Source organism: Gavialis gangeticus, unplaced genomic scaffold (genome assembly GCF_001723915.1).
Source record: "Gavialis gangeticus isolate Ggan-Ray unplaced genomic scaffold, GavGan_comp1, whole genome shotgun sequence".
Classification (NCBI taxonomy): Eukaryota; Metazoa; Chordata; order Crocodylia; family Gavialidae; genus Gavialis; species Gavialis gangeticus.
In genome coordinates, this window is record NW_017729016.1 from 14,478,340 (window position 1) to 14,488,126 (window position 9,787).

Consider the following 9,787-nt stretch of genomic DNA (forward strand, 5'->3'; position numbering starts at 1 on the left):
AGTTATTAAGCATCTCTCCCAGACTCCACCAGCAAAACTGGACTCCAAAAGTTGTTTATTATAAATGGGTAAAGAAATATAGCAGTTGCACAGGCTGGTTTTACAGCCTCTGCTAAAACCATGTAAGACCATATTATTGTCTCATTGAGATCGGTTTTACAATTGGTTAACTTCCTGGTCCTGATTTCCAGCAGAGATCAGGATCATATCCATATCACCAATTTTTTTTGTGCATTTTTCCAGGTCACAGTAAATTGTTTGCTCATACTAAATATAGGCTGCTGCTTTTTACTCTTTGAAGAGTGGCTATGTGGAGGGCACCACCTCTGTCCAAGAGACACCCCCCCACACACATTCCCGCTCTACCCATGCCAAATCCTGGACGTGAAGCAACATAGATGCCAACGGGCAATCCTGAATGTGTTCTGCAAGTAACTCACTTAGGTTCTTCCTATCTTGAACATATTTAGTGGTGTGCCTCAGTCAGAGCTATCTCAATTGGCAGGGACACTTTGCTTTTCTCCTCTTCATAGCTATTCTGCTTCTCCCTCGCTATGGAGTCACAGTCCTCAATAATATCAAATAGGAATTCTCATGTATGACAAGCCAATGCAAGCCAATGCTGAGGGATTCTCAGTGGGCAATAAAGGGGAAAATTTAGCATCTGAGCCATTGGAACAGTGATCTGGATCTGATCAAATTCAACACCTGTCCTGAGAAGTGGGAAGCAGATGGTTTGGCTTGAGATCGTGGGAGTCACTAGCCATTAAGACATTCTGCAAGTCATATCATTTGCATGAGAGACACAAGAGATCGTGGTCTTTTTAAAGTTTGTGCAATGCAGTACACAGAAACCTGGGCTTTTGGTGTCATTCACCAAGTCACTGATATTCCCGGACAGAAACTTGTGATGCAGGGTGGCGGGTGTTTATTTTTAAGTTGAATCTTGGCAGCCAAGGAGAGAGGAAATCCAGGGGAAAAAGTGATACTTTCCAAATCTGAATGTCCGTCTGCTTCTGCCTTTGATGTGGATTGGTGCGCAATGCAGTTACACACAACACTACTTTCACAAAAGAAATCTGGTTATTATTTAGCTAAGACATCCCTGGTATGTCCATGCAAGTCAGTCAGGCTAAGTACAGACAGTCAAAAAACCTGAGGCTGAATCAGCTGAGTCTTTGCAGGTTAGTCTAAGTGGTGTAGACTGACCCAATAAGCAAGTGAGCAGACATTCACTTTTGATTCCAGAAATGCAGCCACATGCCTGCAGTGGCCCAGGCCAGAAGTTGGGGGGGGATGGAGGAGGGCTCCAAGGGGCAGTGCTAGAGCATGCCTCCCTTCTCAGCTGGAGCACACAGAGTGGCCCAAGGCTAGTCTACCCACCCTTCAAAGGAGGGTTTTCAGGAGAGGTGTAAACATCCTGAGATGCTGAGGGACTGTGAGTGAACTTCAATCTGGAGGGGATCTGGGACAGAAGTTAAATAAACCAATTTCACCTAAATCAGTATTTAAGACTGATACATAGGGCACCTATACACATGCAGCAAGGCTGCTCCGATGCGCTGTAATTAATTTATCGAGTTTGCTGGAACTTGGTAATTACCATGCTCCAGCAGACTCCAGTGTCATGTGTATCAGTGTCCCTGCCATACATGGAGGGAAAAATATTATTTGGGGGGAATGAGTGTGCATGCATACTGCCCCCCCCAGCAGGTAAGTCTGTCATGGGGAAGGAGTGTGGGGGAGGGTAGATTGCTGCCCCCAAAGAGAGGGAGTGGGTTGCACCACTTCCGAGGCAGAAGCAATGGAGCACAGAGCCCAACCTGCAGTGGCGGCCTGTAGTCGGCCAGTAGGGGGCGCTCCTGCATCGAGCCGCCCACCTCCCTGCGCCCGACCACCTTCCAGGCTCCGAATGCCTCCCTAGGGGCGCCTTACGTCCGGCTGACCCCTTCCTGGAGCACACTTGCTAGCGTGGGGGTAACGTTGCCGCCACCACCCCGAGAATGGACTCACTCTCGGCCCTGCGTCCTCAGGGAAACACAGGCCTAAAGTCCTACGGGTACACGACCCAGTACAGGCACTTGGGGCACTTCCCCAAGTCAGGGGGCAAAAAGTAAAGTCTCCCTTAGTCCGCAGACCTAAGGGGTCTCTTAGGCATAATTTAGACCCACCCCTCAATAAGTCTCCCACACTGGTCACAAAGGAGAACTTTATTGATTACAGGGGTAGGGTGAAAATAGGGTACAAGATTGAGCAATATCCTAGAAATCCTAAAGAGCAAACAGTCTGGCTGAGGTAGCCTTTTTATCACACATCTGAGTTACTGCCAGCTAGATATCTAACTAGATCTTGAGTAGCTTACTCACAAGCATCTTCCAAAGGCCGGTGAAGTTTCCCCTCTGGAGGCAGGAGGTTTCTAGCTCATGAGTTTTTGGGGGAGAGAGCCAGTTTCAGATGGTAAAGCTCCTCTGTGTCCCCTGCATAGCCGCTGCCCCCTCCTCCTGGGCAGTCCTAACTTATGTAGCCTCTGTGACCTCATTCACCTGGTCCAGTGGAGGCCAGCTCCGGTTGCCTCTCAGCCAACCAATTTGAAATACATCACCAGTTGCCGGTCAGATTCCAGCCCACCAGGTTCATGCCCCTCACCCAGGTAGCTGATGCCAGTCACGTAGGCAGAGGCAGCAGGTTTCCCCCCTCCCTCTGGAATGCAGCCAGCTCAGGTTACCTAAAAAGACAGGCTGAGGTGTGTCTCCTCTGCTGGGCTCATCCTAATCAAATGGTCACAGCTCAGAGATTTAAATCACATTGTCCCAGGGCAGAGATTTTGGGGAGAAACCAAGGTGGCTTTCTGCCACACAGCCCACCTCTGCCCTGTGCACATATCTGGGGGCATGTGTCCCCTTGGCCTCCGCTGGGGTGTGCACAGTGGCGGGAGCCCTTCCCTCATGCCCCTGGATGAACTGCCTGGGCTCCAAGAGTCCCACGACCTGCCCCGGCCCTGGGGCCCCATTCACCCAGGCCCCTTCCCCTGCCTCTGCCTCCTTCTCCATGGGGGCCTCGATCTACCTTCCCCCCACACACCCTTTCCCCATGACAGAATTGCATGCTGTGGTGGACAGTGCTCTACACACCGCCAGGCTGCTGCAGGTTGTGGCTGCATGTCTCTGTGCACACCACTCCCCACCCTGCTTTAGCCACCAGGAGCCCACACCCAGGCTGCCCTGCAGTCCTCTGCATTGCCACTGCTACCCTGTGTTTGGGGGGCATGGGGGCTAAGTCCTGTTAGCCCCAGCCTTCCACTGCCTATGGTCCCTGCACTGAAAAATGGCAGCACGGGTGCTTTAACTAAAGCTCATTTGATGAGTTAAATCGCCCCCACCACCATACATGTGACACTCTGGGTGCTTTAATTAGAGCAGCTCTCGAAGCAGTTCTAATTAAACTGTCCCCCCAACACCCAGAGCACGTGTATAAATGCCCTTAGATACTAAGATACTCTGATATTTAAATACTCGGATACTAAGATAATCCATCCAGGTTTATTTTAAACCAGTTTCAGTCATTTTGAAAGAATTTATGTGCACTGAACTTCTGTCGTGTTACAGATTTGAATCGGTTTCTGTTCACTTATACCAGTTTAACCCAAGCCCTAGTGTCAGTAGGGTTGCAAAGATATGAATGCAGAAAACAACTCAGATTAATTAGTTCAGCATGTGTTCTCAATCAGTCCCCATCTACCCCAATGGGATCTGTATCATCCTTCCACCTTGAGTTTACAACTGTTTAATCCATTGACATGAGTGCAATCACTTACAATTTGTGCTGACATAAGTGAGATCCAAGTCAAAACTGAGATGAATTCACATAGGGCATTTATATACATACTTTTCTGTCCCACGATGCACCAGAGATCTGACATGAGCTGCAGTGAACTGCACTGTGACGCTTACAATTGTATAAGCGGTGAAATGTGTGTCAGTGCACAGAAAATGGTGGTGATGTGCTTTCAAACTAGAGCACCTCCAATGTGTTTTAGTTCAAAAGCGCACTACCGCTGTTTTCTCAGTACTGACATGTATTTTGCCGCTTATACGATTGCAAGCATCACAGCACCGGGCATTTTTCAAAGCACCCGGTGCAGCAGTTATTGCATGTGTAAAAATGCCCAAAGGGTTTTGGTGTTGGTAAATCTTCAAGTTTGGCTGGCAAAATGTTTGGCAAATATTTTTTTCTCAGCTCTGCTTCTAAACTCTTATAGTAATCACACTGAATTGGCACTGAACAAGAAATGGGGGGGTCCAAAATCATGCCTGGAATAGTTCCATCTGAATCAATGGAGTTAAATGAGGGATTGGTTTGGGCTTCTGGTATTTAAAAAGCCTGTTGTCATTATTATCACTTCTTTCTAAGAACATTCTTCATCTCTGACATGAAGATGAAATATTGAAGGTAATAGCCCTTTTGTTTATAAAAGACAAGATGAGCAAGACATACTCAGACAGCAAAGTGCAGGTGGCAAGATGCTCAGTCTGGAAAACAGAAATTCCTGTGCAAATCCTCAACTGGTTTCCCTGAAATCCATGCCCACGTAAAGGGAAGAGAGTTGCACAAACACATTACATCTAAGTGTCTGGCCTCTCCCTTTATTTTTCACTTTGGGATTCACGGTTTCTGAATTGTTACTCTCTATAAATTATATCTACCGGTACCCGTAAAATAACCTTCTGTTCTTTATCCTCTGTGATTTACCCCTTTTTTCTGCCAATTTCTGCAAAAACCAATTAGTTTCCTGTGCAACAAAGCTAGAATTGCCATGCTCTTTACTGGAAAAGGCAGGACAATCCTGCTGTGACTGAGAGGAAATCCACTTGCAGGTCCCAAGAACATTTCTGGGGAAGGCAAATCATACTTAGTTCCAAAAGGGATGTGGAAGAGCAAGCATTAAAATAATGCAGTGGTTACGGGCGTTCAGAGTATGCATAGCTGGAAAACTCCCTCCCACATAAACTGGAAAATATCAGCTATTGTGGGCGATTTGCCAGAGATTCAAATTCTCATGAACAAGCTCCTCTGAGCTCATTTACAAATCCTCCTGAACTCTGCTGCCATTCACCCCTTAGGTTCAGGATGAAAAGAGAGCCTGGAAGCTGCTGAGAATCTAAGTAGCTGCCAACCCTCTGAAATCCAAGTGTGATCCCCACCCCTTGTAACCAGATGACATCATGTTCACTCACGCTCATCCCCACTTACGGAGGGAGCAGAGAGGCAGGGATTTAAGTGATAAAAAGGGGATGGACTAAGTCCTTGGTTTATTCGCGTGGCACCTGCTGGCTTTAGCAATCATAGGCAGGATTGGGCCCTGTTTGTCCTGCCACAGTGGATATTTTGGTCATTTATGTTTTTCATGTATGAACCTCAGATCGGTGAATCCACATATTCATGTGTGTGACCAGGATGGGTGAGCAAGCAGGTGTTTGGATGTTTTTGTGCGAGTGGGGGGCTACACATCAGCATATGCAGGTGAAACTCTGGATGTGTGCAGATGTGTGTTGCTGTGCAGACAGACATATGTGCTAACATCTGTATGTGAGCATAGCTAAGCTTCCCTGTACATGACAGGTGTTAGCATGCAAGCACGTGGGTATGGTCTGAGTGCAAAGTTCCTGGTCACTGAGCTATTATTCAGTTTCTTTTTAATTTAAGGAAAAATGAAAATTACAAAGCAAGAGAAATGCTGAGACTAAGGTTGAACAGTCACAGTAAGGAACTATTGTTTGTTTGTTTTTTGAAAGAAAGACTTTAAAAGGCCATTTCAAATTCAAATAAAAAATTCCTGGATCAATGTACATCGCTATTCAGAGTTGAGGTCCAATGATACATGCTCCCAAAAAGAACCAGCTGCCATTTGGCCCACAGTGATTGTATAGATGCCACATTTCCCCATCCCTGTGTGCAATCCATAGCAACAAATGGTGATTGTTAGACAAACGGCATCATGGAGGCATCAACTTTTCAGGGTTCACAAAGATCGCATGTGCCGCCACACTCGCCAAACTAGGAACTCTGTCGATCCTGACTTCCAAGCTAAGATCATGACATCACACTTCGGTGGTAACAGAACGGTTGGTGCGCTGATGAATGTATTCATAAAAACTCTTGTAAAGCTAGTTGTCTGTGTTTCAGATTCCCAGTTCTCCATCTTCAGACTGAAGAAGCACAGGGTTTTCTCCAGATTTAAGATAAAATGAGAAGGCTAAACACTGATGTCTACAGAGGCAGAGTTAAGGCTGTTGTGTTGACCCTGGCTGTGCTTTTGTCATCGCTAAGGGAGAGCGCGGAGGGCAGGTTTTGCCGCACAGCATTAATGTGAAACGTCTGTGCCTGTGGAGACAAAAGTGGCTTTCTTTTTTATATTTAAAATATGAAACATTCTTTTAAGTCCCTTTTGAAAGGTTGCTGATAAGCCTCCTCTACCCTGAACTCTGGATTAATGAAGACTTTTCTTTTTTTTTTCTCCCCTGCCCAGAAAAAAAGATAAACTTGTTTTGGCGCTGAATCTCACCTACGTGGACAAAAAAGCAGTTCAGGATGCTGTTGGTACAAAGGCTGTTTGATATTTCAAAAGTTGCTTTTGTCAAAACCCCAGCCTGGCTGCAAGAGGTGCGGCGATTCATTTCCAGCCAGCTTGCTTTAGAGGACATAACCACCTGTCACTGGTTCCCACAGAGAGTCCCAAGGCGCTGGAGGAAAGTCATTCAGTGAGAGATGCTGCTCTGTGTTTTGTGAGTTATTTCAGCCGACAGTTTTGCGGCTCTTACTCCTCGTTATGCCCTGATGAAGTTTGCCTAATCACCCAAGCCCCGAATATTTTAAAATATTGCCGTGGGTGGAAGCAGATATTTGCTGTTATGCTGCTTGAGCTGTGTCTCATTAGGAATTCCACTAATGCAAGCTCTACCTTTTCTGAATGGAAAAGCAAGTGTAAAGGGCTGATCGTCACGATAAGGAAAAACCATCAGCTCATTCAAATAGAATATGCTTTTTTTCAAGGTCTGCTTTTAATATCTAATTATCTGGACTAATGACTGATTGTGTTTCTCCAGTCTCTTTGACCTTTAATGCTTTCTGTACCAACATGCTTTACTGCTTTCCGGGGGAAATGTTATCTGAAGTGTGAAATTAACCATTCCTTTGTTATGAAATCACCACTTGGCCATAGCTGCAAAATCATTTCAAACCTGAAACATATTTGAACTCTTTCCAAGTTCATCTAGAGCGTGACCTTGTGCGTTTTAATAATTATAATTTCCTAAGTAAAGTACAACTCTAGAATGAGGGAAAAATGCACAGACAGCTGCAGGGGTGTGGGCTGCCTGACTGTAATGATGAGCTTTACAAATATAGCAGGAGGAAAGCAATAAATCTCCAAACCCAATATGCCTTCTCATTTTAACTCCTCATGTGCCGCACTGTCCTCAAGCCACAAAACCCCTCTCTTCACCAGACACTGTTGCCGTGCCCTGAAATACTTAGATGTGGGAGCAGAGGGGAGAAGGGGCAAGGACTACATTTCAGAGGGCTTTTCTCTTTCAGAAATGGTGCAGCAGAAGCTCCTGATCCATATTCTGATCTCAGTTGTGCGGGTGAAAATCCATTGGAGCCCATGGATTTATTCCCAATTTACATGGATGTAAACTGAGATCAGACACTTTACATAAGCTACCCTCACCTACTCTTAAATAATCCCATTGGAGTCAATGCCGGAGCGAGGAGCACTGGCACGAGTAATGCTTTGTAGACTCCTGTGCTACCAGCTGGGCCTTAAGTCTCCAGGCAAAGAGCGGTGTCAGTTTTTTGCATACTAATAAAAATCCTTAGCCCTTAAGCCATGACACTTAATGGAGGAGAGCTTCTCAAACTCCACTTGACATATGAGGAAGCAGAGAACTATGGCTCTTTATCCTGGGACAGGCATATGACATTAGGGGACTGAGCATCGGCATACAGCATCAGAAACATTGTGTTTTGTGCTGTGATTTGCTTTGAAGACACTCCCATAGCTGTCTTCTACAGCCTGCATTGCAAAGAGGACTGAAGTGACAGTCTCAGGAAACCGCTTCTGTTTCCACGTGAAGTGAATTCCTTCGGCATAGCAATCGACTCTTAAACCCTGAATGCAACATGAAAAAAAGTGTGAGCGGGTGCCACAGACCACCCAGCTCAGGGTGCCCTCGTCATGCATCTATCACCCTGTAAGAGGTGGGACCTCTCTTTGCCATTTCTGTGACATTTCACCAGAAACATGACTAACACAACACTTGGCAAAGCAAAGACTAATAGTGTGATTGTTCTGTCGGCTTCTTCCCTTCTTCAGTAATATCATGCTGCGCAGTATTCCCATTAGCAATCTGAAAGGCCTTTTCATTATTGTATCGAAAACTCCTCTGACTGCAGATCTCTTAATCAAAGGACTTTTATGTAAAGTCACATTTTTTCCAAAACCAGAAAAGTTCAGGCTTAGAGCCTAAACATTAGACTCATTATTTAGAAATAGCGAGCAAGTCCTTTGGGTTCTGGTATCAGATAAAAGCTAAGAAATTAAATTGCTTCAGAAAAGAAAAATTGAGTCGATTTAAGAATCAGCATATTTCTTGTTTGCTTTTTCATTATGTAGGTAAAAAAAAGGAAGAACAAGACTCTGCCGGTGGTTTTCGAGTATTTTCCAAAACTGGGAGGATGCTGCATGCTAAGTGCTTCCACAGTCTGTAAAGGCAGAAAATATTTTGTTAACTTGACAATAAAAACATTCGGCCGCCTTATCACAGTATTTTCTCCCATACCCTTCTGAGCTACAAGAAAATGGAATGCAATCACAATGGTCCTGTGGCCATGAAAGCTGGGACCAGTTGATCCTTCCTGGGAACTGAAGTGGTCAAGCCCAGTTTGGCATGTTTAGAAACAGGTCTCAGTATGGGGTGCACATTGGCCCTTCTGAACCCAAAAGCATAAAAGTGAGATTTTAAAATAATCTATCCATCCAGAAGGAGATTAAAAGATCACTGATTCCCCAAAAGAGGAGATCATAAGCCCTATTCTGATCTCTATTGTGCTACTGTAAGTCACTGAAGTCAATGGAATTACTCCACATTTACTATAACTGTGACAAGAGTTTGTTTCATTGAATTTGCAGCAATTCAATGGAGATGAGAACCTGGCTCGCCCCTTTGGCAAAGCAGTAAGACCAAATAATTCACAAAAATGGAATAATCAATTAAGAGTTATTACTAAAGACTATAAGACTGTATAAATGCTCCTGGCACATAAATTTGCATCACCACAGATCCTCACAGGAGGTGAGAGGCATAATACCAGCTATGAACTGACTGCCAGAGGAGTTTTCCATCTATTGACTCCTCTGTGAAATCCTATGAAATATGAACTTTCCCAGGAGAGCTTTTACCATCTTTTCTCCGATGCCTGAGGAAGGGTGTTTGTGCCTGAAAGCTTACAATTAAAGAATTTTTTTTGCAAAAACCTTGTTCACCTAATAAAAGATATCTCTACTACACGTCCTGATTGCCTGGCACGTAAAAATACTTGTGTGTAATAAAAACTCTGTGCCGATGTATTATTTTATGAATACTCTGGAGAATTAACCCATTTATTAGAGGAAAAGATACAGCTCTCGCTCTCCTCTTGACAGCAGAGAAAAAGCACATGCATCTACCCTTACGCATGGCCACATGTTTACTAGGGCTGTGTGAAGCTTCGGGTGCCGATTCGATTC